General features: G+C 33.5%; 1 protein-coding gene across 4 annotated transcripts in view; it reads left to right on the top strand.

Annotated features, from left to right (window-relative positions):
- The window catches only part of TBC1D22A (TBC1 domain family member 22A), a 212,827-nt gene that overhangs the window by 173,384 nt on the left and 22,083 nt on the right, over nt 1–17,360 (top strand). The gene's annotated exons all lie outside the window — the stretch shown is intronic.

The following is a 17,360-nucleotide window of genomic DNA, read 5'->3' as shown; positions in this document are numbered from 1 at the left end:
TTCCAGCAAAGAGCATATCAGGGAGTTGTTTGGAATGGGATTTGAATATGGTAAATAGGCAAATCATTTTCATACCCCTGTAGAAGTTCAGTTATGTTTGTGAACTGGTGGCAGTTCACTTTCATATAACTATTTTATATTTAATATTAGCCTATGATACACATGCAGTGCCTGAAAGGCATTAAAGTCCTGTTTGCAGGCTGGCTGTAAACAAATGATGTTGCAAAGCCCCCACCGTTGCCTGCCTCAGGGAAATGGCCTGTTACCAGCTTATTTTCTCTCCATCTGACTGAACTCTGTTGCTCTGTACAAATGAACCATTGTGTAAATTTGTGTATGGCTTCAATCTGTTTTATCTTTCTTCATAAAACGATTTATTCAGAGCACTCTGACTGTTGTTGCCTATCTTTGCAATAAATAAATGCCTAAGGGCACAACATAACTTTAATTTATATTACCTGCTAACACTGTCAGGTTTTCTTAATTTATGGTATTTTGTCAAAAATAACTTTAATGTTGGCAGCCATGCCTCTCAAGTACGATTGTTCACTGTTAATCTTTCCTATTAAATTTTTCTTGTTGATTTCCTGCACCAAAGTTCATAATTTCCCCCTCTCTACCGAATTTATTACAACTATGTTTAAAGTAAATAATAATCCCAAGGTATAATACTATGAAGACTTGTTTTGTTCTCCTTATGTATGTTCGTATTTGTTTACTTATTTATTAATTAATGCATTTCTTTATGGTTTAATGTCTTTATAGGCTATGTAAACTAGACTATAAAGTACATAGATCAGGAACACACTGAAATACATTTACTTACCACACAGAAATGGAATTAGTAATTTTGAGGATCTGTAGACTAGTGCTAGTTCTAACACTATCATACGTTACCACTAAAAGACTTGGCCTTCTTTATTGTGTAATACAACCTTGTAAAATGACTAAAGTGTTATCAATTCTCCAATAATGCTTCTCTCCCACAGGCAAGAATAAAATCCATTATACTTCTGCTTTGTTAATAATAGCTGTAGACCATTGACAAATCTTCAAAGTAGTAGCTCAAGTAATAGGCATTTAAAATACTTCAGAAAATTGGGAAGTTCAGCATGTGCTGTTGGAGTACTCTGATTGCATTGAATTCACATTATTGAGAAGTCATAGCTATAGTACATTTTGTACTGAAAATTTTTGTTCTGTAAACTGTATCAAGAATCATCAAAACATGCATCCAGTAATTTCTTTTGCATATTGTATGTTGTATTTCTCTGCATACGACAGAGTGAAACTGTAAATCAGAGGGCCTGGTTCTTTAGTACTAGCTGTGAAAACTCACACTCTTCTTTTACATGCCTGTTTGACCTCTTTAAGTAGAATTAAAAACATCACAGGAATTTTAAGGCAGAATAATTTCCCCGGAACATCAGATGTGATGATGTGCCATATGAGACCCTGAGCAGGTTTTGAATCAAAGACCAGTTTTAAAGCACTTGGTTATGCAATACTTTTTTCTTATTACTTGATGAAATGTATTATTAGTAATGTTAAAGACAGGATGACGATAAAAAGTAATCTTTGCTCTTGATATTTGTTTCCATTCTTTTAAGCATGTCTTGCTGCAGCCTAGGCAATCAGTAAAAGTATAATGTTTATTCTTCCTTGTCTTGTTGTCCCTCAAGGGGGGGTCGTTTACCTGGTGTGCAATACACCAATATACACACAGAGCAGAGGTATTTATTTATTCCATGTCTGCGCAGAGTGGAGTACTAGGTGGTAATTCCACAAAGCTAGCACACTGCACAGAAGAACTTCAACGTGTTTGTACACTTCAGATTACATGAACCCTCATTTACTGTAATGACCATTGGTTAGTTTCTTATCACTTTGTCCTTCATTGGTTAACAACATGCCTCGTCTCGACTGAAAGCTACAGTGTATTTTAATTCTTCTGTGCAAACTCAAAGCAGGGGGGGCACATCTTTTTGATCTTAAATTGAGTTGATGGTCACAGTCTCCCTCACACCACCTTTCTCCTTTCCCCAGTTACTGCTGATTTTTTTTCTCAGACAACCATATATCTTGTGGTTCCTACTGGGGCAGAATGATCCCCTCATCAATCTTTTTGAAGTTAACCAGTCATGCACTGTTTATACAAAATTGGAGTAACTCACTCCTTTATCTTCAGATTCCTTCTTTTGATCACAATGCTTTTAAATTGGTGACTTACCCTGTCATTGTTCTATTTACAAGTTTAGAATGAGCAGGGTAGAAAATATCCTAGAGACATCAATATGAACAGATTAATTAATAGATTTTTATACCAAATGTTCAGCCCTCAATGATAATAGTTCCTTATTACAGACAGCGTGTGTGGTCTTCTTGTTTAGGGGTTTTTTGGTGTATTGTATAGCAGAGAAAAAATTTGCAAAGAAAGGAGTTAGGCTGGCTAGACTAATACTACAGAGTGATACAACCTGAAAACTACTTGGTATTTGGTTTACATCTATGAAATTAAATATTATGGTATTGACAGAAATAAATTTTGATGAAGGAATTAGAGGAAGAAATAAATGTTCCAACTTGGGCCTCCAAATGTTCAAATATCAGGTGTATATATATTATAGGTATACATGTATATAAATAAACAGGTATATACAAACTTGTAACACAAGCGTATAAAACTGTGATGACACTAATCCCCCATTTTTAATGTTTGAAAGAATGTAAGAAAATAATATTCTCAGTGTAAGATGATAATCAAGTCATGATAGAAGTTTTCTTCATTTCAATCTGTTTGAACAAGTTATTGTTCTCACTGCCATCTATTTGGTCAAGTGTAAGATACCAATGTAGACCTCCTCTGAAACATGTGATTTTCAGGCTAACATAAGTTTTAGCAATACACGACTGAGGAGAAAGGTGATGCTTTATATATAAATCCGGAGTAATTTACACCGTTATTTGTAGAAGTTGTCCCATGTTTCTGCCTTGTGAAAAGTGGGACCTCTTGACTTTCCACAGATTATTCCATGCCACTTGTCCATTTCATGTCCTTATAAATTGTTCCTGTGTGACTACTGTAAAATACAGTACACTGGAGAACAAAGAACAATTATTTCAATCTGCAGTGTCCCAAGAGAAAACACTTGATTTTAGGAAGCTGGTGAGAGGGGAAATGTCAAATGTTTTTATTTAGCTAGGAGTTTATAGTTGCTTACGTTTTGTCCTGCTTAACAACGGTATCAGTATCCTTACTGGTAAACTTTGATCCTGTTTTAAAATTTGCTATTTAATGCAATGAGCTATGTGGTGCAGTGCTATGTAATAAGGGCAAAAATTATTACATTCAATTTTCAAATTTCCCAAGGTCACTTTTTGATAGCAGTGAAACTATACTGCCGTGTTTTCAGGTAGACATTTTAAATATTTCATGCCCATGTATAATGCAAATATTAATATTATTGAAAAGAATAGTATTGTTTCAGTTATAGTTAGAGCTTGTTATTGTCATGGTTTTCACTCCTAGAGAGACAGAGTCCTCTTTACCTACACAGGATGCTTCACAAACCCAGGTACAGAAAGCTAGTTTGGGTGGCTCTCTAGCTCTATTCATACTTCAGATTAGCAGGCTTTATTTCACATGTAGGGGAACAGAGAACACAATGGGCAGACAGTAGGTGGAAGACCATTTAATCCTGACTCAGATTTTCCTGTGTAACCGATGTGATGTTTTATAGGGTCGAACAGGTCATTCTTGGCTTATGATATTTTCTGTTGATTGTATAAATGTTCTGTGTTAATTCACTGTTTCATACTAGTGTCAGATTAAAAAAAGAAAAAAATCAGTAAGCTTAATATAGATAAAAATATAATGGTTTTGTTAATGTGATAATGAGTTGTGATGTGAATGCAAAATGTGAAATTCATTTAATTTCTATCTCTAATCTTAAGTAATTAAAGGCAAAAGTAATAAAAACCTTTCTATTCATCAGTATGTCTTAAACTATGACTTATTGTTATTAATTTTCCTAACTACAGCCATAATTCCAAAATTTTCCTGAATTCTTGAGAGGTGTGAATGGATGATACTGTTAAGTGATAAAATATCCAAGCATGACTTTGAGCATATTTATAATTAAAATATTGGTAGAAAATATGGCTGTTGAGTTTAATGGTCTCATGTACAAGATATCGGAAAGATTTTCAAGGAAACAGGACTTTAGGAACTAGATTCATCTGTCAAACTGAATATAAGCTAATAGTAATGTTGGACTGATACAGGTTTCACTGTTAGAGATTTAGTCCAAATTTTCTGTTTAAGTAAGTTATCTTGTTGACATAGCCGAGCTATAAAAATATATTCAATATGTTGTGGTAAGGAATCTGTCTTGCAGATTTTTTCTTCTTCATGATCTAGATGATACAAGCTTTTCTGTCTTTCTTAACAGACATTTTCACCCATGCTGTCATCAACTCACTTCTTTATTACTGCAATGTCCTTTTCTTTGGCTTTGACAAATGCATTTTTGCTTCATTTATATTCACCCAGACTGCAAAGAAGCTGTAAAGATCATTTTTCAATCCATCATTTTTCCTTGCTTTGCATCTCCTTTAGCTCCCTTTCCTTTACAGCACCAAGAAAATCTCAGACGCTTTCTCTTTCAAGGCCTTTAATGGACTAATGCTAACACCTTCATGTCATCTCATATTCAGTGTTGAGATGCTGACTGCCAGTTTATCAGCTGGTGATGACATCCTCATCACGCACTTGAGCTTGCAAGACAGTATCTGTGCTATCGCCCAGGTTGACTGTCTTACTTAAATGGAGCACCTAATGCAGATACTCAGTTACTTTCCTCTAAAGCCTTAAGAAAGTTCTGGTTTTCTGCAATACCCAGAATAGATTTGACAGGTAGGCTTGAGTCTATTAATAGCACTTACAGTCACATTGATTAGCTCTTTGTTGCTTCTTTTTACTTTTCTCTGAATTTGTTGTCCCTTGTTTTATACTTGAGCCATACATTCTTCAGGGTAGTGCCTATCCTTTATTCTGATTTATGTAATCTTTAAAATAATGATACTGTAATCATTATTTTATATAAATACTAGAGAGTGAGCCTTATTGACCACATGACCAAAATGAATGTGTGCACTGTTGTCTGTCCTATTAAAATTTACATGAATGGTCTTATTTTTTTCAAATGTTTAATTATGGTGAAGTATTACAAGATAATGTTAGTTCAAATAATAATGTGAACTACCATCCTTCTACATCATCTGATCAATAAAATTTTGTTATTATTTATGTAAATTTTTATGCCTTAGGAAGCTGTTGTCACATTCATTCTTAGATTAAATTTTAGGTTTTGTACATCTTAGTTTTAAGATGGATGCCTGTTTCAAAGGATAGTGAAACATTTCACAGTGCCTGCATTTGAATAAAAAGCAGATACAGGGTGACTTTGAAGTGCATCTTTAGCTTAGTGATGGAGTGAGCACTGTCAGTACCTTTGGCTTGTTTTGCCTTTCCTCTCCTCGTTAATAATCACTTAATTAGAATCAGTGCAGGGTTAGAAGGCTCACTGCTACCTACCGCTTTTCCTAAATCTCAGCTCACTTGAATACTCTGCCCCCTATTTTCATAAGAGAAGGCTCAGGGTAATATTTTCTGATTTATGGTAAGAATACACTACTTATATTTCAAGTCTCATTTAGCACATGAGCTTGCCCTTTTAGTCTTTTTCCTCATATTTGGCAGCATTTTTGGGGTGTGAAGGCAATTCTTTCTACCTGTGGTCTGTTTTCTGCCTATTAGGTTCTAAAGTTCCTGAAGCTTTATGCTATTCCCTGAAAGAGTAGTAGTGCTCTGTTTTTATGAGTGAACCCTTGACATCTAAAGTTTACTGGCTTGTGTTACTTCAGGCCTAATGTCAAATTTTAAAAAAACCCAAACAAAACAGATTGTCTCTCTTGCAGAGGATTTCTCACCTATATTAAATGATATTAATATTGAACATGAAAGTCTGAAATGATCAGAACAGTTTAAAAATGGAGCTATTGAAAATGCTTGGTTTTCTTCCCTATATATGTTTTCTAGGTACTTATAGGTGATAAGCAAATTGTCTCCATATTTCATTCTTGCACTGGTCTGTAAGTTTTCTTCATTACAGTATTACAGACTTTGTATGCAATCACAAAGGAGTCTGTTTTGGACTGTTAAATTTCTATTTTTTATTTTACTGTTCACATGAAAACATTTATTTTAAAGTAGATTCTTGTATGTGAGCTAAAATCACTGGAAAGAGAAGGTTTTAAAGAAAGACAAATCTGATTCTATACACCTGTCAGAGTGTGTATTTGCTAGGGCTGCACAAGTTAAATAATGCAACTTCGCACCCTAAGAATGGAATTAGTAGATGGTTACAGAGGCAACTGAATAACAAGATGCTTGGAAGACAAGTTCAGTTCATATTGTTGAGTGCAAGAGTAACAGACATTAGTTTTAAAAGTTTAATATTAATATTCTTCCTATTGATCACCTACTGTAGAAATATATATCAGAAACATGATTTTAAATTATCTGTTTATGCTCGACTACAGTAATACAGGTTTCTTTAATCTTTTGTGATCTCATCCCTAGTTTATAATGTGAGGTTTTAAATAGTTACTTTATCTGCATTAAAGTACAGGAGTTCTCACTTCATGTGATATGATGCGTAACTAATAAATACATTTTTAATTTAGCTTCTTAGTGTGTACTGTGCTAGAAATTTAGTTCTCATTGCTACTGCAGTAAAAATACATGTTTCTCAATTAAAAAAAAAAGTTTCTGAACAGATTGGTTTTCTGATCAGACGAGTGTTTACCCCTCTTCCCTGTAAACTCTATGTTTAGATGGTTTTCTGGTTCTTGATCCTGTGCCTTCACTCTTCTGTATATAGAAGCTAACAGGGTCTTTTCTGTGGAATGTATCAAAACTGTAAAGAGTTAAGGACTGTGAATATGGAAATCTTTCTAACTTTAAAGAGCCTGACTACTAACAGTGCTGTGATTTTACTCCCTGCTTTGAGCACTTTTGGAATACATTCAATATATTGTTACTTGTTGCAAGAAACTGGAAGCTCTGCTCTTTTAGACTTTCAACTTCATAGCAATCTAAAGAGGCTGCTGCTTAATCTCTGAGTACTGGGAGTAGATGACTGGGATCTAGCACTGTTGTATCATTTATATTCAGAAGAGCCAATTTACAGTAATAAAATAACTGACATTATTTTTGCATGCAAAGAGCTTAATCAAGAGGGAATGAGGTTGACTGGTAAAAATCACATCTAAATACAGTCTTATAGGAGAAAAAACATCAGGTGTGTCCATTGGTCCCGGCTTCAGCTGTTGCAGTTTCAATTTAACTACTCTGTTAACAAGCCTGCTCAGCTTCATCAAAAGCTCTGCATCTGTTGATTGTCATGAATATCCTGACTTGATCACCACATATGAGTATATTGTAAATTAAACACAGAGACATTTTATCATACAGTCTTAGAAATACAGGTTTTATCCCATAGAAGTTATCACAAAATTTTAATATTAAACTAAAATATGACAGATAGACCGTATGTCACGCTTCCTTGAACTTTGAGAAATTAGTGATGCTTGCCTTGTACTAGGAAGAGGAGTTGCCCTCTGTCTTGAAAGATACTGAAAGATTCTGACCAGTTTATATAGTGCGCTAAAAATTATGTAAGAAGCATCAAAAAGGAAATAAAACTCCCAACACTACCCTTTCTTATGTCTGAATCATCAGTGTGGCTTTCTGTAATACTTTTCTTCTGATGAGACTGTAGGCCTATTTTGCCTATTTTATACATTTTTTTTTCCTCAAAAGCTTGGCTTTAAGCGTGCAAAGCTGAGAACAGTAATCATAAAAAAAAAAAGAAAGAAAAAAAAGAAAGAAACAAAAAACCCCTTTTGATTTGTATTTTATTCAGCTAGCAATGGGCATATTTTTATACCTAAAGTAATCTCTTTCTCTTTTTTTTGCTTGAGTTTGTAGCACAAGAGTTTATAGCGATAATACAGTACTCATGCCTGACTTTTAAAAAATAATATTTAACTTACCTCTAGTAAGACAAATTTTGGGTCTGTATCTGAATTTGAAATCTGCACATCTCTTTGTGTTGCGCTCTTTCTATCTAGCTTCCTCTCCCAGAAGTCATAGTTACTCCTCACTTTGGAACAGCGTACATAGTAAAATTGCAAGTTATAGTACAATGATATTGAATTGCAAGTAGCTTTTATATATATATATTTGCTGCTGAAACTCAGAAGTTACTCTGTACTATGAACTAATCTAATATTATCAGATAAATCAGGAGTCAGTGAAAATTAAGTCTTGCTCTCTTCAAAGCAGCTGGGCAAACGTAGAAGTCCTTTGGTATTAGATTTAGCTGCTTATGGAAACAGGTAAATACCGAATTACTGCATCAGTGACTTATCTTGAGAGATCCCTCTAGTTTTTAACAGACCCATCTTCTACTCTAGAGAATATGTTTTTTTAAAAAATCATTTATACTGAAATAGGATTGCCAAAACAGAAAAATTTTCAAAATCCCTGCTGAAGGAGACTACCTCTACAGGGCCAGCATACTATATCAGTAGGACTTCTCTTCTTGGGAATGCAGCATGGAAAGTAGAAAAGTGGAATCTTGGTGGTAAGAAACAGGACAAAGGCCTTCAGGTTTTAATATTGATATAAGTAAAATAAATATATTTTCTTTTTTTTTTTTTCATCTTTTATAAATATTTGTAATTGTACTCTTTATTATGAATGTTGAGATTTACTAACTATTTTCATTTTCACCCTAACCTGATGATTATTATTACTATTATTACTGTTATTATTCAGGAGTTTGAAGGATATGAAAATCAGGGTGCTGGGATATAGTAACGTGTGCCTTCTTACCCAGTACATTAGTTGAGAAAATCTTAAAGGGAACAAGGTATATCACTGTAAAAGCTGCACAGGCTATTTTTAGATGAATTGTGTAAGAGGTAAGAATAATACAGGGAATTGTTTTCCAGTGATTGCCAGCTACTTTTTCTTGCAAGTAGGTGGGGAGTATGCTTGAAGAGCAAGGGTCTTAAGAAGTCTTATGTCATCCATCAGAACAATTTGGAGACATTTGACTCATTACATTTGTTTACTATTTAAAAAAAAATCTTCAAGAAGGGATATAGTAATTTATAAACCTGAGTACTGTGTTTTTTCCTCCATGTAAATGTTCATACCATTTGGAAAACTGCACTTACACAGTGTTTTTCTAGTTCCAAATTAAGTTACTATTTGCATAGTTTGCTTTTGTGATAGGGAATACGTTGCAATTTTAGATGATGCGTCAAATTAAAAGGTTCAAGTGTGAACACTGAAATTGCAGTTTTGTGCTTGGATTTCATATGCAATACACAGCAATTCATTAACTTCTACCCCTTCCTTCATGCAGAGCAGAATCTTTGACAACAGATTTAATGTATTTGACAGCTGAATTTGTAATACCATATATTAGTACAACCAAGTTGTAACTACTTTTTTCTCTGTTCTTTAAAAAAAACAAAGCAGCTATATGAAAAAATAAGCAGTCATTTGTATTTACTAAATCAATTGTGTATGACGTCAGCTAATATTCGTCTTCCGTATTTTTCAAATATTAATCTTTTAAGTAACAAAGAAGTTAACCAGGTGCATAGTTCAGTACAAATATTATATGTAGATATGATTCATGTTACAGAGATCAGTTAGATGGAGAATGGGTTACGTTATGTAGTTAAGCTTAAGGTTTAATGGAACAAAGCCAATCCTGTGATCCAGGTCTAAATTAGAGATAAAGTCAATTTAAATTACATTTATAATCAGTGGAAAGACATGCGTGTGAATCAGTAACTTCTGGTCTCCCCCTACCCTCTGCAAATATTTATTTCACTCTATTAATTACAAAGGACCATGGCGTTAGCAGAAATTATAATTAATCTGTTAAATGTCTACATTTAGTTGTCTGAATATTGATTAATCTTTGAAGATTTCCTTGAAGATTTGAATATCTCTTTGCAAGCCCAAATATTGTTTTCTGTGCTGACTGTTACCAGAGACATTGTCAGTAAGGAGGAGGGAGGGAAGCTCTTAAACCTCCAGGAGCAAATCCAGTGGGGTCTGCTGAAGAGATGGAAAGAGATATTGAACATAATTCTACTTGTAAAACTTACTCTTGTATGGAGAAGAACTGTGGAGCATTGTGTTTATACAATCCATATTTCTTGAAAATACCTTTAAATTCTGAACGTTTTCATGGGAAAGAAAAGGTACATGTTTATTTGGCATGCATTCATTCTTTGGGGCAATTATTGACTACGAAAGAGTCCTGATCTCTTCCCCTTTGTGTGCAGCACTATTTTTTCATAATTACTATTATTCAAGTTTAAAGACTTTAGTATTATAGCTTTGAATACAGTATGGTTTTGGTGGAAATCACATCCATGTAGTAGTAATAGGAAAATTATTTTCAAATGTACAAATAATAAGATGCCTAGTTTCTACTTCTGAACATGTTACTTTTAATCCTTGTTTAGTAGTGAATTTTATCCCGCTACTGTAACTGAGTGAACACTTGAGTGTATTTTTATTTTGCTTATATTTATTTCGTAAAATCATAGTATGCATTCTGTATACTCTTGCCAATAATTGATTTAATGTATTTTATTGGATAACCTTTCCCTTACTACCCATTTTGTATAGTCACTAATTAGCAGAGCAACATAAAAAAATATCCAACATATCACTTGGTCCTTGACTACTGTAATAGTCTCTTCAGAGTCAGAGTTTCTCCAGGAATGACATACAGAGGATTTCAAAAAACAGAGGACATGGAGAGTTACCTGAATGTAGAGCTTTAGAGAGCATTCCAGTAACAGTGGCATAGTAATAATTTCTTTCTCAAACTCTGGGTACTGTGAAACCTGTAGGATCCTAACACTTTAATCTTGTAGTGCTGACTACTTCGTTACATATCTGCAAAGTTCTGCAGTTTGCCAAACTCTTTATTTCATTCTACTCCCTGAAAACTGCATATTTTGAATGTGATTATATTGATCCCATTAACCTTACAATGCCATTGGTCAGCTTTTCCTGTTTGCCCCAGGAATTAATTACAATTTTTTAAATGGAAATTGCTTGGTGAAATTTGTGCTAGATTAAGTGCTTTTTTCCCTCTATTGTTCTCATTAATGTTGTTGTTGTAAGTGCAGGAAAATGTTTAATATGGCTTTATGTCCCTTACTTGATTGTTTTTGTTGAAGGTTGTCCTTGCAGAATGAACTGGCACTCAATAAATAGACCCAGATATATCAACAAAAATAAATAACAAATTAAAATTTTGGAGTGAATGAGACTGGCCTGAACTGGATGTAGTGTAACCATTGTTTTTAAAAAGGTTTCTTTATGAACACTGTTTTAGAAACTCTGGTTTTTGGGTCCATATATTCTGATAAGTTCCTAAAGCATTCACTCATAAGATATTTAGTAATGGATAACAACATTTTCCTGAGGTGAAGAGCAGTACTTGGACTTTTTTTTTTTCCCCAAGTCTGTATATTCTGAAAATCTGGAAAGGACAAAATGTTGCTGTGGTTAACTGACGCTGTATTTTGTAGCATATTGTAGTGGTGTTGTTGGACTAAACTACAAAGCAGAAATTATATGTGTCACTCACTGGACCTATGACAATCATATAAAGTGATTTGAGAAACTCTACAAGTTTCTGTCTTGGTCACTATATCTAATGGTAATCTATGATGAATTATATTCTCAATAAAAGACTCAGAAGTGATTGCAAAAAGTAAGATGAAATTATATAGCTGTTATTTTACAACAGTGTAATAGAATTGCAAATAACTCATGGTCATCTGACTGAGATCAGAAAATAATTTTACAATGCTTTTTCTAATGTGGGTTACATGTTTCATTGTTTGGGTTTTTTAAACAGCACTGTAGATTGTTACAACTGTAACTGTACCCATATGTATTTTATATTTCTCCACATTATTAGGATCTTATACAAGGTGGTGGTAGGTTTTTTTTTTAAAAAAAAAGCCAACAAACTAATAAAGTTTTTTCCAAGATAAAGATGATCCACAGTTTTTTATGTTCAACTACAGAAGATAAGGGCAAAATGGGTTAGCAAATCTGTAGTGTTCAGAAAAACACATATCATTAATGCTCCTAGTGTGTAAACAGTACAATGAATCCAAATTTATGAAAATGTAATACTGTCCTAGAATTCATGAATCAGTAGCTTAATCAAAATCAGGTTGGTAGGAAACTCCCCCCCCCCCCCCCCCAACTCTTTAAGAGATGATCACACATGAAGAGGAGAACAAAACCTTTCTAGGGACAGAGGACTCATGACAGTCTCTAACAAATCTAGTCATTGTGTCAATAAGTTTATTTAAATAACTTACTAAACTTTTAAAATTATGGTTTTGACACAATTTTGTAATTATATGTAAGTGAGAAGCTGGAATGGTTTAGTTCTGATTGCATCTAAAGATCATATTGTATGTCAGAACTGCAGTAGAATTCCATTTCATTTACTCTAGAAAAAAAGAATATGATGAAAAGTATATACATGAAATACAGTGGGTATTAAGAATATAATTTGTTTAATAAGCCTTCAGGAAAGATGCAAGAATAAGGACTGATTTTTGTTCACCTATCCATAAAGTAGATCCTTGATAATCCTCCAGGTCTTTGGATAGCTTTAAGTGAGCCAGAATAATAATTTAGTTTTGGCTTCAGTTGAGTTATTTGACAAATTCAACTCGCCACTTTTAGTAAAAGCTACTTTCAAAGAGTTAAATTGTACAAGGAGAGAAAAAAGGCATAGTCTTTTGAATATTTTGAGTAGGACCTCAGGGATCCAGATGCATGCTGCTGTTACATAAATACAGTCATACTTCTTTTCAAAGCATATTCACTTGGGCACATTAAGAATCAATAAAATATAAGTTCAATAAATAGGCTTTAAAACCAAAAATGTTTTGCAAATATGCAGAGCAATTCATGTATAATTTGCAGAGCGTTTTACCAAGACGTGAAGGTTTTTCTCTTTCTATTTTATAGTTGCAGCTAACACATATCGTTGTTAATACTGCATAATAAAATTCTGTCAGAAAATGAGATGGAGAAGGTGAGCTGAGGTTTTTACATCCTTATTCTGGTATCATCCCTGTTTTTGAAGCACTGTTTCATTCTGGATATGCTGTTCTTAGCTGATCTTAAGTGAGCATCAAAACCCGATAAGACTTTCTACAAACAGAAATAGGACTGGCAAAACTTCAAAGGTATAAAATCTCCATTCGTGTTAAAAAAAAAAAAAAAAAACAACACAACAAAGCCCAACCAAAACCATGCAAACAGAAAAGGTTACCTATGCTATGTGGTAAAAAACACAACTGTCCTTTTTAGTGTATTCATCTATATACCTTCCAACTATGATTTGTGTGTTGAAACAGCACATAATGTGTAACTCCCCATTACATTTGAATTACCACATTTTAAAAGAACAGTGCACTTCTTGGAGCTGGAGGTGATTTTTGATTCTTGCAAATTCCATTGAATGTTCTTATCAGTCCAGATTTCATTTTTCCTACATTACAATTGTGCTGTATCTTGAATGGCTTCATCATAATTACTTCTTTCTCAGAGTAAACATTGAGTTTGTCTTTATTGCAGAATTACTGTATTTTGTCTTCAGTAAAGATGCCTGTCTTAATTTGAGCCTTAGGATAAAAATATCTACATAATAGAGGACATTTATTGTAGAAAAGTAATGCCAGACTATCAGTGTGTCTACAAATTATACTGAAACTAATTCAGCTAAAAGTAATGGAGATGAATACCAACAGAATTGAGAAAGTTGACCAAAAGTAAATGGCTAATGCTGGCAACATGCAATTGGAATGTGTTTTATCATTTATTTTGTAATGCCCATTTCTACAGAGTTAATGGGGAGAGAATTAGATATGGAATAGATTTAATTTAAGGAAAAATAACATGATCTAAAAATATGTTAAGTAATTGAATGTGTATCATGTGTATATTCCAGTTTATTTCAGACCAACTGAAGTCCAGATATTCAGCAAAAGAAATTCAGTATCCAAAATTATATTCTTTTTAATTAAATGACTGAATTTTTTTAAAGATTTGATCAAAATTAGAAATTAAAATACAAAGTTTTTGATAGAAGGTTTCTTCGGGTGATCAATGCACGGTATTGTTGAGTGGTTGGAATAAGGACCAACTGGAAAGTGAGATATGAGCTCTTAGACTAATTCACAATATTTTTATGGGAAAATCTCTTAAGTTTCGGTTCTTTTTTGAAAAGTGACCACATATTAATGACACCTTTTTCTTCATATGATTCTATATAGAAAATCTTTATTTTCACAGAAGAAGAAAAGAAGTTAATCTCATTCAAAATATCTAAGAACTCAGTTGAATTCTGTGCTTTATCATTACTGACATTATGTCCGCCATTAAAAACCTACTGAAGAGTATAAGGGATTTCAAAGATACTAGTAGCACCCTGCACTGAATGCAGTATGTCTTCCATCTCTTAACTACCTTCTGTTTGTGAAACCTGAAATACAAGACTATTTTTTTAAAAATCAGTCTGTAGTGTTTGGGCTTGCTTTCATTTCATATGTTTTAATCTACAGTTAATTACTAAAATTCACTCCTGCTGTGAATGTAACTCCTAACTAACTCCCTGATCCTTTAACTGAAATGATAAAATTTAGTGCAAAACCAAGATTCACATTACTTGCATTATTTTCACATATATCTACCTAAAGCATGCTTGTCTCAGTCAGTTTTGCAAAAGAGCAGTGGTGCTATCATACAACATCCCAGATTACTGCTATATTGACTTGTGTTTATTGGTAATATTTCTGGAAGCTTATACTAAATTTTATAGTATTTTTTTTTTAGCGTGTGGTAAGAGAATTTTAACCCTGGATACAAGGAGGGGACAGAGGAGAAGAGACTGTAATTGTCAAAATCATTGAAAGAGCAGCTGCAGTTAGAAGACTAGCTAAAAGTAGCTGTCACAGTGTGTCTAAACTGCAGATGGGTCATGTTTGCAGCTGATGCTCTGATGAGCTTTAATATGGGTCCTCTTTCTTGGCCCATTCACTCTGAATTAAAAGCATAATCATATTCAAGGCAAGGATTTTGATGCTCTGCTAGAAGTCAAGTTAGGTACTAGACTAAGATGTACCAGTTTCAAAATATTTTATACTTTTAACAATTTCTTTTAGTTTTTGAAGTTATGTGTTATATCATCTGTGTCTTATGTAGATCATCTATATGTGTTTTCTCTAGAATGTTGTGAGCCATCCATTTCACATCAGATCAGGTATTAAAATCTAGAGGTTTTGAAGTTTGGGCTTTTCCAATAAAATCTTGTCAGTAGTCCAGAGGGTGAAATTATAGAAGATAATGGTTAATTATCTTTCCCTGCTGTTCAGGTTCCTAGGAATCTTTCTCAAGTCATTTGATTATAGTTACTAAATAGAGTTGCTGAAGCTGCACCATAAGAAGCACTAGAAAATCCAAACCACAGAATTCCTGAAGATATAAAGGACACAGCTAAAGACAGTCTCTTTGGATCATAGGAAAATAATAACTCTGATGCAGTCTCAACTGTTGTCCTAATGTGGTTAACAGCAAAACCTTTCATTTGGTTAAACATGCCTGTATGTTTGTTTAATCATTGAAATAGAGTTCTGGGGGACTGTATCTGAACTTGTAATGCTTCTTTATCACTATAATTAATTTCACCTGATGTATAGACTTTATATATTCTAATGCAGGCACACAAGTGTTGTTTCTTCTTGATGTGTAGTTCATCATCTGCTCCAGCTCTGACCATAAGTCAGTCTCCCATCATAAAGTAGTGTGATAGCAGCATAAGTATAATGTACTAACAGCATGATTTAACAGCATGAATCAGCAACGGACTGTTGTGGCTTTCCAAATCTGTACTGCAACTTTGCTATCTCAACAGAATGTTAGAAAGTAAATGAGGTAGCATGAGGGTTGGAGTGGTTCCAGTCATCATAAGTAGACTGACTTCATGCTTCGCTGGGCCTGCAAGGATGCTGTCTCGTCCTGTTTCAGTCTTGCTGAGCGTGTTATCATTTCCCTTGTGGCACCATGATCGCTTACCAATAAGTGAAACAGTGTAGGTCATGATGTGAAACTGTAATGAAAGAATTTGACATTTTATTACTTTTATTTATGTTTTCTTTACTTTTCAGAAAGACATCCACTACAGTTAAAATTATTTTGGATATTTTTAGCTGTTTGGATAGTCTTGGATATTTATTTTTGCTTCCATAAAGATTTTGAATACTCAGTTACATTTTGTTAATGTATCTAAAACTTACAGCTTATTAGAACTCTTCTTAGTGATGGGTTTGTTCTCTTCATGGGTAGACATCGCTGTATGCTTGAGAGATCTATCCAAAGGCTTTTCCTGATTTTCAGGAAGACTGTAAATACGGAAGCTCCAAGGTATCAGAGAATGATACTGTAAAGAGACTGCAATTTTCTAGTGACCACAATGTGTCCAGCTAATAATAATAGTAACAGTTATTAATATTGTCTGCAGAAATAGCTTTATTTTCTTTTATGAATTTTAATGGCAAGCCTTTAACATGTAAATTCTTCCTTGTATCTGTGACAATTTTTGTTTATCTATTTCAGAAGACTCTGTAGGAAGAAAATATTGATATGTTCATGAAGATAATAAAGATACAGTTTTAATTATAAGTATTAAATTCTACCAGTTTTACTTAGTATTTTTCTAATAATTATTACTTACCTAGTTACATACCCAATTTTCTTACTATCACTTAAGAACAACATATGAAACTTTTTTTCATTACTGTCACTCCTAACAGCTTCATTTCTATTTCTGTCTTTATTCCTGAAAAGTGAATCTACATTAGATAAAGAACAAGACAGTGAAACTGGATTTTATTCTTTAGTGATACTATGTATTTGGCTGATAGGTGTAAATGTGCAAGATAATTATTTCATACTGTGGTCCCTTTGTTTTTGTTTTTGTTTTTTACTTTTAAATAGCATTTAACAGTATCAATCAACAAAAGCATAATATGATGTCGTACCAGCAGGACTAAAAAAATATTTTTTAATTAATTCTGTTCAAGAGGAGGTTTGTCTAGTGAGCTTCTGTGCGAGTCAACAGTTGGCATGATTTCATTCAGGATTTCCACTAATAAAATAG

This window comes from Athene noctua, chromosome 3 (genome assembly GCF_965140245.1).
Source record: "Athene noctua chromosome 3, bAthNoc1.hap1.1, whole genome shotgun sequence".
NCBI lineage: Eukaryota > Metazoa > Chordata > Aves > Strigiformes > Strigidae > Athene > Athene noctua.
Note: the sequence above shows the minus strand (reverse complement) of the source record. Positions and strands in the feature narration are given on the sequence as shown.